Genomic DNA, 15,276 nt, shown 5'->3' with positions numbered 1-15,276 from the left:
TAATAATGGTCTATATATAAGCAGTTACATTTATTTCATGTTTGAAACGGTGCAAATTTTTAATTTAATTTGAGTTTTACCAAAAGAAGCATTGTAGCAAAGGAGAAGAATAATTGTGGTCTGAGGTCAGAAACACGAAAATAATTGAATTTAAGAGAAAGGAAACAAATATCGGACTTTGGAAAAAGGGAGAGGGCTTTTGATACCTTTTATGAAATTCTCCATACATAATATCTTTTACAAAAAATCATCCTACAACAGTTCACAAGCTGTATATGCCCGCGATTTCGCGGGTGTGTTCTAGTAATATTAATACAATAAAGAAATTAAAAAAGACACTTTGTTGTCTACAAATAATCTAGTTGTATTAGATAATTTGATTTAAAAAATACGCATACATATTATTCTTTAAGATACAGAGAGATATGAATATCAAATAGTAAAAGATTTAATCTTACATTTTAACTTGAAACTAATTATTTAAATTTCTGCTCTGACATTTTCCTTGCATATTATTCTTTCTTTCAATCTATGTCAAATCCGGATTTATTTATTTGTATTCATATGTTATCAATTGATTTCACTAAAAATCTTTAAGCATTCAAGGTGGGTTTTTTTGTCTTTCGTTATAAGTTCATTCACCAAAGAGAATGTTTAGAAATTGATGTTTGTATCACCAGGAGATGGGTTTTGTAAAAGCTTTCATAGCTTGTTGCCAATGCCTGCAAATTAATTTGTTTGATGTATTCTATATTTACATGTCTGATATTTGATGAAATAGAATATGTTTAAACTTACTGTTTTTCTTAAAGCCTCGGTCACACCTTACCGGATAGCAAAAACGGACGCCTAACGGATGAAAATAAAAGTTGTCCGTTGACAAAATTGTTATCCGTTGGGAGTCCGTTGGTGTACTGACCAAATAAAACGGACGCGTAACGAATGCATAACGGACATACAACGAATATGCAACGTACGACAAACGAAAACGTAACGGACAGAACGGATGTCGAACGTACATCCAACAGACGATTACCGCATGAAACGGACACCTAACGGAAGCGTACCGGATAAAATGGATGAACAAGATATACATAAAAATTAAAGGGGACAATAATTATACATGTAAATCGCATAAATATTCAAAATGTTTCTATTTAATTGGTTTTGGTTTGTTCTTCAAAATACCGCCAAAGGGCAATGTCTGTCCAGAATAAGAGCTTCTTGATTGTGAAGACGTGCCTTTCTAAGATCGATTATGAATAATAAGAATTCATGAACCTTAAAAAATCTGATTGGCATTTCTGACGCGAAATTTTTTATTAGCATTTATCCGTTTCAGATCCGTTCATCATCCGTTTTATCCGTTATACGTCCGGTAGAAGTCCGTTTCACATTCGTTCAACATCCGTTTTATCCGGTAAACATCCGTTAGAAGTCCGTTGGTGAATTTATCTGCCAGACCTCCAACGGATGTATAACGGACACGTAACGGATACAAAACGGAAACGAAACGGACGAGTACCGTTTAAAACGGACATCTTCCGGACGTTCAACGGACATTTCATCCGTTGGACTTCGTTCAAAAGTTTTGAACATGCTCAAAATTTTTCACCGGACAAAACGTACGCTAAACGGACATGCAACGGATATGGACGGACGTCTAACGGATAAGAACTGACGTCTAACGGACATGAACGGAATGAAAAAAAAAGTTATCCGTTAGGCTTCCGTTCGAGCTATCCGGTAAGGTGTGACCGAGGCTTAAAGCTCGTGGGTTTTTGTTTTTGCATAGTTATCACATGCTTCTTTGAATCTTGACTATAGCATTGCAACAATATTGATCAAGATTTACGTAAGCAAAATACTAGACGTAAATTAAAATCACGACCAATACTTTGGATATCAGTGACCATTTCTTTTTTTTAGAAAAAATGGCAATTATCATTTTTTAAAAATGCATAAGCTAAACATACGTTAACCAATGAGGTTATGAAAATTTCTGGATCCGCCACTGAGTATTTTGCTATTCGTTGGATCAAAAATATAATTGTGAAGATATATTAACATCGTGAATTAAGGCGATACATGAACGCTGAGAAGTTATGAGAAATATTGTCTAAAATTGATATCAACATCTACAATACTCTAAATTTATTGCTTCCTTGAATATAGAAAATTGCCAATACGACAACCCCCCACAAGAGACAAAATGATACAGAAATTAACAACTCCATACCTCATAGTCAGCTATAAAGTTTGGTCAAATCAGCATTCAATACTTATAATTACATTATTTAGCTATGATCATGAAAAATTGAATTTTATATATTTTTTTTATTTAATTCACCAGTGCACTTTATTGTTGGACCACGTGTTATCATGAATGAAAAGTTGTATTGAGCAATGCAACTGCTTACAGAATAACACGTGATGTGCAGTTAGCCAATCAGAATAAAGTATTATAATGAAACATACATCTAATGTAATTATTAAGTTTAACAAAATAATAAAAGGGGGGGGGGGGGTACCCCAACCCTGATATCCTATTCCGAGTCATATACAATATTAGGTCAATGTCAGGAAAATATAAACTTTTTTGTATGAGGCTGAGAAACTAGGGAAGGGCAAAGTTCTACCGAGCCCTTCCCCCGTTTCGCGCCAAGTACAAAAAAAAATATTTTTATGACATTAACTTAATCTTGTTTTTATACTGCAATTTAAATTAAAAAAATGATAGCTTTTTAAATCGTAACACAAATGTCAAACTTATTTTGAACCCTTAATGAACCCCTGATTGTGGAGAAAGTGTTTCATGATGAAATTGACATTATACATATTTAATATAGCTGTGTTACTATATTTAGGAAATAAACACAACTAGTTGCAGTGTTAGAGATATATCAGTGCATGTTCATAGATCTACCTTGCAGTATAACTTAGAAATAGAGATCTAATGCATCCTAGCATATTTGATTTGTCATTATCCGAATGTGTTTTGACTCCATTGGGTAATTCAGCAATTTCAGTTTGATATCAGACTTTATTCCTCTCAGTTTAAATGTATACTATAAACACTAGTGTTCCGGAGTCACTAATATATAAAAAAATGTTTTAAAGAAATCACATTCTCTCTAGTTTTCTTTATGACCTCTTTAAATATAAATCACGATCTCCAATTCTCAAAACATCCATTGCATACGAGCATTTGTTATCCGACAACTCAGCGTCACACGACACTTTTTTTATATTAAAGATTTGCGCATCCGCAAACGGAAGGCCGAACGAATAGACACTCCGTAATAAAAATATATAAAGTAGCATTCAATCCTTAAAAGAACCACCATACATTGACTATTTCTAGTAAAAATTCGACAGTATCAATAAACAAGTAAAATTAGATAATATTAAGATTAGTTTTTGGCATGTACTGTTCAGAGAGATTCCTCAAGTTGAGTTCTTTTTTTTTTTTTTGGAGGGAGGGGGATTTTTTATTAATTTCATTATGCCGATAAGAGAACAACTTGACGTAGTTTTTTTATTTTAAGACTATCATGGGCTATAACATAGTCCGATATTGACTGTGAATTTGCGACACTTGACAGTCATCTTTAACTTATCACAGTTGTGTTCAGTATTTCTTGCGGATTTGACAATGATTTAACAAAAGATATGTCCTTGGTATTTCTTTAAATTGTTTTTGTTTCTCTTTTTTTGGGGATATGTTGATGGGAAGTAAACACAACCTCGTGTTCATAATACACAGGTCAAGTTAAACGTTCACCGTGGACATCTATTGTACAAGATTTTCGCTGGGAATGGGGCTGGCTGTAATCATTATATGGAAATATTAAATTTTCAATGCAGTACTAGCAGGAGAAATTTTTCTTTTTTTTCTACACAGATAAAATCTCAAAATTTTTTGGAAAAATACAAATAGAACAGTCTTATAGGGGGAAACAATGGTGGTATAAACGCTTCAATGACAACAATAATTATCAAATTGGTGCGTCCAAATGGCTTCTTCTGGTCACGTATCACCTGAATTTGCGGAAATCCAAGAATGTATAATTATTTGAATCTTTTAGAGACTATGGTTGACCAAAAGATGTTTTAAATTATTCTTTTTTGTTTGTTTTTGTAACTCGTTAACGATGCTACTAATAATCTTTTTCTGTCAATAGTACTATCAATTTTCTTATTCACTGGAATATTTGAGATGTTAGCACACTGTTGATATTTACAATTTCTAATATGACGTCACTTGGCGTTGAGGTTTAAACTTATTTGGATGTGTTGCATTTTGTTGGGTTATGTAATGTACTTCGGTTGTTTCCTGTAAATAGCTATTACTTCAGTTTTATCATTTACATCTTTTGTATAGGCATTTTATAAAATTTACTGTTTGCAAAAGTATAAATTGTAAAAATATACGGATGTTCTGGTACCTAACAGAAAACCCTGGCCGTTTTTGGCACGTCTTTTTTTAACTTTTGGTCCTCGATGCTGTTCAACTTTGTACTTGTTTCGGCTTTCTGGGCGTCACTGGTGACTCTTGTGTGGACAAAATGCACTTCTGGCGTATTAAAAACTTTAAACTTGTTGCCTTTTGTTAGCTATTTTTCGTGTGCTTCTTTGTCAATTGTGTTCTATTTATTTATATTGTAGTCCTGTAATGTTGTGTTGTCATTTTAATGTTATATTTTACATGGCCATAAAAGAGGAAGGTTTGGCATGCCACAAAATCAGGTTCAACCCACCATTTTTTCTTTTAAAAATGTCCTGTCCCAAGTCAGGAATATGGCCATTGTTATATTATAGTTCGTTTCTGTGTGTGTTACATTTTAATGTTGTGTTTCCGTTGTGTCGTTTGTTTTCTCTTATTTTTGAGTGTGAATTCACATTACTATAAGACGTGTCATGGTACTTATCTATCCCAAATTCATGTATCTGGTTTTGATGTTATATTTGTTATTCTCAAAGGATTTTGTCTAATGCTTAGTCCGGTTCTGTGTTTGTGTGTGTTACATTTTATCGTTGTTCTCTTATATTTAATGCGTTTCCCTCAGTTTTAGTTTGTTACCCCGATTTTGTTTTTTGTCCATGGATTTATGAGTTTTGAACAGCGGTATACTACTGTTGCCTTTATTTGATATCCATTCGTGTAATGTGTTTGAGCTTTTGATTTTACCATTTGATTAGGGACTTTACTTTTTGAATTTTCCTCGGAGTTCAGTATTTTTGTGATTTTACTTTTTGATATCCATGCGTTTGGTGTGTTTGAGCTTTTGATTTTACCATTTGATTAGGGACATTATTTTTTCCAATTTTCCTCGGAGTTCAGTAATTTTATTATTTTACTTTTTACTACAATGTGGGTTATTGAGTGACAGAACATCATCTAATTATTTAAAACTAAAATCGAAAAACTTTGCAAGATCCTTTTTTTTTCTTTGAGAATAAACTCATCATAGATACCAGGATTGAAATTTTATTATATTTACGCCAACGCGCGTTTCGTCTACATAAGACTTATCATTGACGCTCGAATAAAAAATGTTAAAAAGGCCAAATAAAGTAAGAAGTTGAAGAGAATTAGGACCCAAAACTCCTAAAAGTTTTGCCAAATACAGCTAAGGTAATTATTCCTGAGGTAGAAAAGCCTTACAAATTCAAAAATTCAAAGTTTTGTTAATAGTTAATTTATAATTATGAACATATCAATGATAACTCAAGTCAACAAAGAAATGCTGACTACTGGGTTCTGTTTCATATGAGTTCAAATTCAAGTAGGACAGTTGTAGTGATGCACATTGAAATACCGACTGTCTGCTGAAGTATTATTCCATCAAACTCAACAAATATGGTGGCGATCAAAAAGTCAATCATTTTGATTATTTTCATCTTTTGTGTACTTTGTTGTGGGAATCGGTGTGGTTCTTCACAAAGCAAGATTTTACACAATCTTAAACAAGAATTTGTATCTATGTTTTCCAGGTTTTTTTTTTTTTTTTTTTTTTTTTTTATAGAGTATTCGACCTGTTAACTGGGCATGGGGGAAGTAGTGTAAAGCGTAGAGAATTCCAAAAGGAATTTAGTTACTACAAAATTATAAAGATTGTGATTTTAGGGTAGACCTCTAGATTTTTTAAAGCAATCATCATCTGATTGCCACTGCTAACTGAATACACTTATATAATGTATGCGTACTGTAGTGCAATCTAAGACACGGACACCTTAATGCCATCCCTCCAGGATAGCACGAAATATAAGGGTAATCAAAATAGATAACAATTTTGAAGGCAATGAAGGGCTGTTCCGAATTAAAAAATTTGGTGCATGTTATAGTAAGCATCGTGTATTTTTACATTTTTTTAATTGCATTTTGGGGGGAAAACCAGGTACAGCTGCCATTCATTTTTCTACATAAGAAATGCCCGTACCAAGTAAGGATTGTGACAGTTGTTTTCCATTCGTTTCATGTGTTTGGGCCTTTAATTTTGACTTTATATTTGAATTATCATTAGAGATTGGTATTTTTGCTATTTTACTTTATTCAGATATAGTATATACTAATTCGACATCGAAATACGTTCAAAAATTATTTCTATTTGTTATGAAATTAAATTTTATCCGTTCTTTATTTTATATACCTTAACTGTCAGTGGCAGAAAAATTCTTTACCTCTCTCTATAGCATTGAAAGGTACACGAAATTAAAATGAATTCAACTGTATATTTACAAGACCATACATAAACAAACGTCCGACAGAATTGAGATGCTTGTTTAGAATGTCCTTGCTACTAATTTTTAAATACATATCTCAAATTCGTCAAAACCAATTTAATCTTTCAGTTTTGAGCAATCTATTATATTAAAACATTTGCGGTTGATTAAAATGTCAGAAATAAAACACCTTAAACCTCAAAGTACACAGTTTTAGGTTTCAATACTGTGGATGTTTTTTACTGAAGAGTTAAACAATTTTTTAAAGTTGAAGTTGTTGGTTGAACAAATATAGACCATACATCCTTGCTGTAAAAGCTGAAAAGTGATTTAGTGGTTTTCCCATCGGAATATCTTTTATATTTGTTATCATTCTACTCGGAATATTCTGATAAATATGATTTAGTTAGGTTTTATTGAGCTTATTTTTTTTTTATTAATTCCTTCATCAGATACTTCCTCTCTTAAGATTCGATCAACGTTTGTTTCAATCGTTAAAATGCACTTATATAATAATTGGTTCAACTTTGACATGCAGATTCAAGATTTTTTTATGAAAATATATTAATAATGGCCTACAGTGTGAAAGACATTAATTATCACCTTTAACTATGCTACGTATATCTGAAACAGCAAACCACAAATTGTAAAGTTTAGAGGAGAAAGTGTGTATTTGAGAAATTAAACTGTGGCATTCATATTTTATTAAAGGTTATACAATTGTGTAAAAAACAATCTATCAATTTCGACAATACCCAAGATTACATCATTATGACAATAACTTTGTTGCAATGTTTTAATGGAGCATGATTGTAGTAAATAAATTTCATCATCCAGGAAAACTCATTGTCAAGATAATTCAGTTTAAACGAGGTATTCTATTGCAATACAACACAAAGACGAAAAGAACATTTACTGCCGATTGTATCTGAAGAATCACATCAATGGGTTGGGTTATATGTTAATGTAATTTGAAGTATGTAAAATTATTGGTTGTGAAATTGTGTGCTCAATTCATACTAAATTATTTCTAATGCGGTTTACCTGATCAAAAGGTATTGACTTATTTCTCATTTGTCTAGCAACTCTTTCTTCTTCAAATCATTTACACATAACTATATTGATGTCATGTCATTTGCTAAAATTAATATTACAAATAAAACTTTGACCATGATATTACTGACATTTCAAATCTGATTCTGTACAAAATATATTTATGAAATGGTGATCAAATGTATTAAAAGGAAATAAGAAAGACAAGAAATACCGTTATCTGCGTGCTTAATTTGTGTTAAATGTGATATCCCAGGGAATGTGGAAACGTTATCAGAAATACGCAGGAGAAGCAACCTATTTATTGAATCGTTTCAATAGACACTGCTAGTTTTGTATTAGGTTCCTAGAAGTTAACAGTGTTAATATGTAAATTAGTAATAACTGATTCCTGTTAACATAAGAAGATAGAATTACACAAGGACTATAACATACTTGTATAAGGTAAGATCATTTATATAATTTATTATTATATGAAATGTTTAAAAAAAAGTAAGCATTACCAATTAGTGTGCAGTTATTTATTCAAAACACAAAGTCTGCATGTTTTTGAAATTTATTTCCTATTAACTCATCATAAGGGTTATAAGAACTTTTTTTATATATTATTTAATTAAAAATACGAATGAAAAAACATCAGTAAATTCATTTTTTTCAAAAACAATTTGCTTTTAGCTTAAAATGTCAGATCTTACTTATCGTTAACTATTTCGTTGCTTTAAACGAATATTTCTAATCGTTAAATCCAAATTTACTGTCGAGCGCAGCAGTTTCTTTTTGAATATAAAGAGATCTATAGAAAAATCAGCGATATATCACTGTTGAAAAGTGCTGGCATTTAAAAAAAGGCCTTATATTGTATTAACAGAGATATTCGAACAGTTAATTTTATAATACTGTAAATCTGACATGTTCGATACCTTGCCCAGGAATACAAACCTTTGATTCAAAATTGGGTCTTGTTTTGGTGCACTACGAAAACCATGTAACATATGCTTTAAACATAACATAAACTAAAATTGAATATTGTCATATCTACAAGTAAGTGGCAATTTCGGTTTTCTTTTAGATTATTTTGCTTTTCACGTTTACAATATAGATCTCGGTAACCGAATGGTCCAAGTAGTTCGTCTAAAGTGATCACTACCCTGTCAACTCTTTATGCTGTGAGTTTGAAACGACAAAGTGTGTTCGATTCTGATATAAATTCACTTGGATTGCCAGTTTTCCTACGTGGGTCTATTGTTTCTACACACAGAAAAAACTAAATGTTATGACACGACTAAGGTTGCCTGAAGTGTTGATTAAAGTGTTGATACATATTTCCGTTTTAACGATTTAAATAAATAATATGGTCCTCTGTCCGTCCTTTATCCATAAAAGTCAAGGCACTTATTATTCAAATTTGTTAAAAAACTTACATGATGTCATATAAAAAATAAGATGTGGTATGATTGCCAATGAGACAACTCTCCACAGGCAACCAACATGACAGAGAATTTAACAACTATAGGTCACCGTGCGGCCTCCGACAATGAGCAAAGCCCATACCTCATAGTCAGCTACAGCAGGCCCCGAAACAACAGTGTTAAACAATTCAATCGAAAAAACAAACGGCACTTTTTTCGGAAAAACTCAAGAGAAATTGTAATTTGTCTGAAGTTACTTAACGTCCAGTGACACATATTTTACGTATGTTCAGGACGATAAAGGATAGTAGGTATTATTTTTTTTTATCTCTCCGGGTGATATGCAAATGTAAGAGGTTATCGGCTTTGTTTAAATTATTAAAGTATGACACAGAAAAGATACATGAAGAATATATGCATTTTGCATAATGACTCGATGAAGACGTGTTGACCTTTTCCACGCTAAAGATTGGTCTAATTGATTTTTTTTTCAAAAAGTCGAATGGAGTGATCTTTAATGTATATATCATTAACACGTTATGTTTACAGTAATAACATATATTTTTAATCGAAATTCTGTAGATGATTTTTCTAAGTGAAAAATAACGTCTCAAATAAAAGCGACTAGTCAATGTAATATGTTCCGAGGCCCGGAAAAAATTGAAAAATTCTTTAAACAATTCAATAATAGTTGGCGCACAACTTAATTTTCTACATTTTTTGTAAGGTTATAGTGATCTGCTTTGAAAAGTATATGAGGGTTTAATTATATCAAACAAATGCTATCTTTCATAAATTTTGCAAAAATAACTAAGATCCATAGTCTGTAAATAAGATCCTTACATAATTCTATAATAGTATGCGCATTACTTCAACATATGTACAATCACCCGGTAACGTTTCAAGACATCACTTTCAATTCATCATGCTTTGCATTGGCAAAAGCCAATTTTGTCCGGTATGGAACTAGTCTGCGATTGTCAAAGGGAAGTAATTTGTTAAAAAAGTGTGTAATATCAGAATCAAATCGGTAATTGGCAAATGGAATATTGTCCGAATAATTAAAGCGCAAACGATCATTAAAAAAACGCAAACGGCGTATTAACAAAGGCAAACGTCGAAGTAGGCTGGAAATGACAATGATATGTAATAGTTAAATAAAACCGCATGCTTCACTTGCCATTTTGTACTTCCCCCTAAGACTATAATGGCCTTGTACAGACTTTAATAATGACCTTGTAGAGACGTCAATAATGACATTATATTTTAATTTGTTTTGTGGTTACATCTGTAATCTTTTCCGTGGTCATTGTTAAAATTAATTGCAAACCTGGAACTGTCAAGATTTGACAATATGTCATACGCACGGGTCTTCTTTCTTGTGACAATAAGATGTAATTGATGTGATTGGTTTTAGTGATCTCACGATACTGGACACTCTTACTTCTTGTTATAAATAATCAACATAATTCATAAATTCCGCGAAAGTTGTTCCGCTTAATTTCAGCTAGTGAGTCCCTCGTGTCCTATTTTTTCGACGTAGCTGTTATACGCGCAGGATTATTGGGAAATCAATAATTTTGTTTAAAAAAGCTAAACAACCAGTATGAATAGTGTCAATTCTAAGATTCTTCTAAATAGAGATGACCTTAGAGCAAGTTCCAAGGTCAGATGTTACTGTTGCCTTGTAGCTAAGGCAAATTCTATATAAATAAGGCAATGTGTGAGTTTGAGTGACATATGTTCAGTACATTATAATAGAGCAAGGGAGCAAAAAAACCCATAAGGTCTTGAGTAGGTCAGGACAGAGTGCGGGATCAAATAATCTCAATAGAAATTAAATGTTATAGTGCAAATAGTACTGCATGCTTAATATCATAGAATAATCACACTTTTAACTGATAAAATAACAACAAACGGTATGGGATTTTGTGAAAAACTTATTTGTTAAGAAAAAACATATTTCTTTGAAAGAAGTCCCTTGGGCTGTATGTAGTTAAATGAAATATGTTTTTGTTATCAACATATATCACTTACATCTGTAAAATATACAGTATATACTATATGAGCATATGTTTGTAGTTGGAAACATGCAGGATGTCTTTTATTTTTGAAAAAAAGTATTTTTAGTTTTACCGCAATATGTCTTACTTTATTTTGTTTTTTACTAAACGATCCGTATCAGTGCAATTTAATCTGCATTAATTTCTTACCGGGACCATTTTCGATGTGTGTGGTTGCAGTTTTTGGTAAAAATACAATATACACCGGAAGATAGTGTAAAACTGTTCTATTTGTCACCGGTTCTTCGTTTTTTGGTATTTTTTTTTAAAGGAGGGGGTATATTATCCGAAAATTATATACAGAGACGAAATGATTGCATTTCATTACTAATATTTTCGAACCTTGCCTTGCATACTTTACACAAGATTTTTTTTTTTTTTAATTTGATGCTTTCAACGCAAAATTTGCCAAATTATAAGTCTTATTTTTAGAGCTTGTCATTCAAGCATGAGCATGTATTATATAAAAAGAAATTTAGCAACAAGATGTCTTATGCAAAGATGTTTACGTGGGCATAATATATGTTTGGATAAGACTTTGACCCGTTTGATGATTTTGCCTAAAGCCGATTTGTTAATTTGCAATTTTCAGTTAAATACTAGTATTTCAATTTCAATTGGTTTATGACGCAATAGTGGCAGCACACGTACAATTTATGAAAAATAATCCAGATTTAACCATGTCTTAACTGATATAATTTTGAAACGATTGAACATTTTACTATTTTTGCTATTTCAGAGTCTAATAATGGCTCTTTTCATTTTTTGTGATAACATACTCGTGTATACGATGTTTAAAGTCCGATAATATCTTGGATTGGAGAATTTTATTCCAGTTGGTTCCCTGGTTAACAAAATGTGTTCTTAAATATGCCAATATGACTTGGCAACCGATAGAAAAATACTTCTTTCTTTTTTGTCACAATATAGAAACATCTAAATAAAGTTCAAGTTCCAAAAAGGTTGCTTTAACTTACATACTTACACACTGCAGAAATAAATAGATCATAATTTACAGTGAACATAAAGGAAATACTTGATAATTTAGAAAGTACTCCGAGATCCATTGTAGTTGATTATAACTGAATTGTTTGTAGTACATAAGGGAGGTATGGTGCTGTGCAACCGAAAACAGAATTATGAAATTAATTATCGATATTCTATTCTTCTTCGTTTAAATTGGCAGGTTATTATGTACATTGATTTATTATAGCATCGATCAAAGTTTAGAAGTGAATTATTATTCCCTATTCTTGTCAGTTGAAACTTCATTTAAAACTCAACAGTGTTTACCTCTTTGTGTATAGGATGATTTCAAGATAGTGCATCAGGTTCACAGAGCAATGTTAGCTTAAGATATCGTCCTTGTTCGACAGTGTCATTTTCTCTGTTGTGACCGAGAGAAAATCATACCAAAACCTAATGCATAGTAATGGAATGCTAGATGCCAAATTTATAACAATACAATTTGACAATTCTATTGTTATAAATTTGGGCGTTAAGATACTAGTTTGAATTTTTTCACATTTTCATTTCTGGGACTTTTGATATGCCGAATAAAGAGTACGGGGTTTTCTCATGGTTGAAGTCCGTGTGGTAACTTATTATTGCTTATGTTATTACTTATATTCAATTCACTTGAACTTAGGTGGACATGTGTCTCCTTCGTAATCATACCAAATCTTCTAATCTTTATCTAGATGCGAAACTTACCTCTAAAAACAGATTGACGATTGATTACATTTCAATTTTTCTTACCCTTCAGGAGAACCTGAGATCACCTCCCCCCCCCCCCCCCCCCCCCCCCCCAGTTTTTGGTGTGGTTCGTGTTGCTTATTCTTTAGTTTTCTATGTTGTGTCATATGTACTATTGTTTGTCTTTTTCATTTTTAGCCATGGCGTTGTCAGTTTATTTGCAATTTATGAGTTTGACTGTCCCTCTGGTATCTTTCGCCCCTCTTTTAAGAGGAGAAATATTTTGTAAATTTGCTAATCAAATTTAATATTGTTAACAGTGGCCTTTTTTCTTTATACAGTCAAACTCGAACGCCAAATGAGGAATACTTAAAAGTTTACTTTCTTCGTGTGACTTTTTCTCTGAAATTACCAAGTAAATTTAACCAAACTATCTAGAAATAATGCATTTTAGGATATATACATGAACTACTCTTTGTTTTACGATTTGACGAAAAACATGTAACCGCCGATTATCTTTGATTCTGTTTTGTTAATTTTCAAAATATTTTCATCGAAAACTACTAGACAAAACATTTTGCAATATTGAAAGAATACCGAAAACATATCCATCTGTATGTAGCTAAATTTGTCAAAAGTTGTCTTCTCGTAAAAAATTAAGGAATTAATTCGCCAGCTGAGCGACGCAGACTCTTGTGAGATTCTAGTTATTTGCCATAACACTATGTGAAACAAACCTCAAACTACAACGAACCTACATACACATTTTCTAACTTTAACCAGAAAAACCTTCATTTTAGCATTTTGGTATCTTTTCTTTAGAACTGAGGGTTTCAGTGGAAAAAGAATTACTGTCACAGTTGCATAATTGATTTTTATAAGAAATTGATATTATACAACACGCGACTTTGTTCGATTGTTTTATACGTAATGTACTCATTTTCCTAATTGTTAAGGCATTATATTATGTTCATTTTAGGACACATTATAACAGTTTAGCTCCCAGAAGAGAAATCTTATTAATTTTAGTAGACTTTTTAAGATTCAAATGAGTTTATGCTCATTTCTTTATGAGAGACAACATGCAATAAACGTTGCAATATTTACATCAAAGCCATTCTTTTGTAGATGTTCAAAAGAGTTTCTTTGTGTTAGCAATTTCAATCTCTTTAAAAATTAATGAATACAGTGCTATATGGTTTACAGTGTTATTTCAATATTATCAAATATTGACTTCGAAATAACCCACACATACACACACAACACAAAACAAATTAGATCACACACGTCTGAAATTGATATACATGTATTCATGTTCAAAATAAAAATTGCTTTGAGACATAGAGATAAAAGAAATGATCAGTAAGAAGACAATTCCTTTATTTCAGAAACTCGGAATATACATGAATGTAACAGATTGAAGTTCGACGTTACAGAATTTCAATTTCAACATGTTATTCCAAATGTCCTGACTTTTGTATATGGATATATTAATGAGATGTTGTATGATGCCCACGGGATACCTATATTTACCAGAGGTCGATAAACGAGGCTGCAAACAACTAATATGACCCCAAATATGAGCAATAGGAAGCTATAAAGGTCACTGCCCGACAACCAAAAAGATAACTCCATCGGGCCCTTACGCTTAACATGCTTAACACAATAATGGAAAAACATATTCGCCTGTTTTCATAATTATTATCGTTTTAAACATAACGGTTTTGTAAGATGAAGAAATGTGACAATATTGTTGTTAAATCCTTACTATTTTAATTACTTTACATATTAATTAACTTTTCTGTATTTAATTGTTTGACTTATGATAACTGCGTAGCTACATGAACATACACATTTTTGTAGTATTGGGTACCAGCAGATGGGTGGTTGACATTTCGATTGATGTCAAGTTTATTAAAGAGCAATATTGGATGCAAATCTTTTTGATCAAATTTAAATAATAATTGCATTTATCTCTTATGGAGGCGGATAAAATTAAGATCTGGTATATTACCTTGAACAACTCGACACCACAGGTACTAGTATTTTAAATTGAATTAGGCACTCATAATTAATATTCATTTTGTCATTAACAAAAGTCGAAAATAAACTGGCAACGCCATAACTAAAAAAAAATAGTACATACACACAATATAGAAACTAAAAACTGAGCAACTCGAAAAACTGGGGTTGATCTCATGTGCTCCGGAAGGGTAAGAAGATTCTGCTTTACACGTGACACCATCAATATTTTTCGACGATGAAGTGTTTATACTTTAAATAGATTTTACAATAGATCCTTGTTGTATTTGAAAAATATATTTATTCTG

The 15,276-nt window shown here is 31.7% G+C and overlaps 1 protein-coding gene across 1 annotated transcript in view; it reads left to right on the top strand.

Moving 5' to 3' along the window:
- The first annotated feature begins 7,834 nt into the window (after positions 1-7,834).
- LOC143045742 (RYamide receptor-like) overlaps positions 7,835-15,276 on the top strand; it is a 75,402-nt gene continuing 67,960 nt past the window's right edge. The window contains exon 1 of the mRNA XM_076218458.1: positions 7,835-8,223. The gene's annotated coding sequence lies outside the window, so the exon portion shown is untranslated. The remainder of the gene's footprint in view (positions 8,224-15,276) is intronic.

This window comes from Mytilus galloprovincialis, chromosome 9 (assembly GCF_965363235.1).
Source record: "Mytilus galloprovincialis chromosome 9, xbMytGall1.hap1.1, whole genome shotgun sequence".
Taxonomy (NCBI): domain Eukaryota; kingdom Metazoa; phylum Mollusca; class Bivalvia; order Mytilida; family Mytilidae; genus Mytilus; species Mytilus galloprovincialis.
The sequence above is the reverse complement of the archived record's forward strand: the minus strand, read 5'-3'. Positions and strand labels throughout refer to the sequence as shown.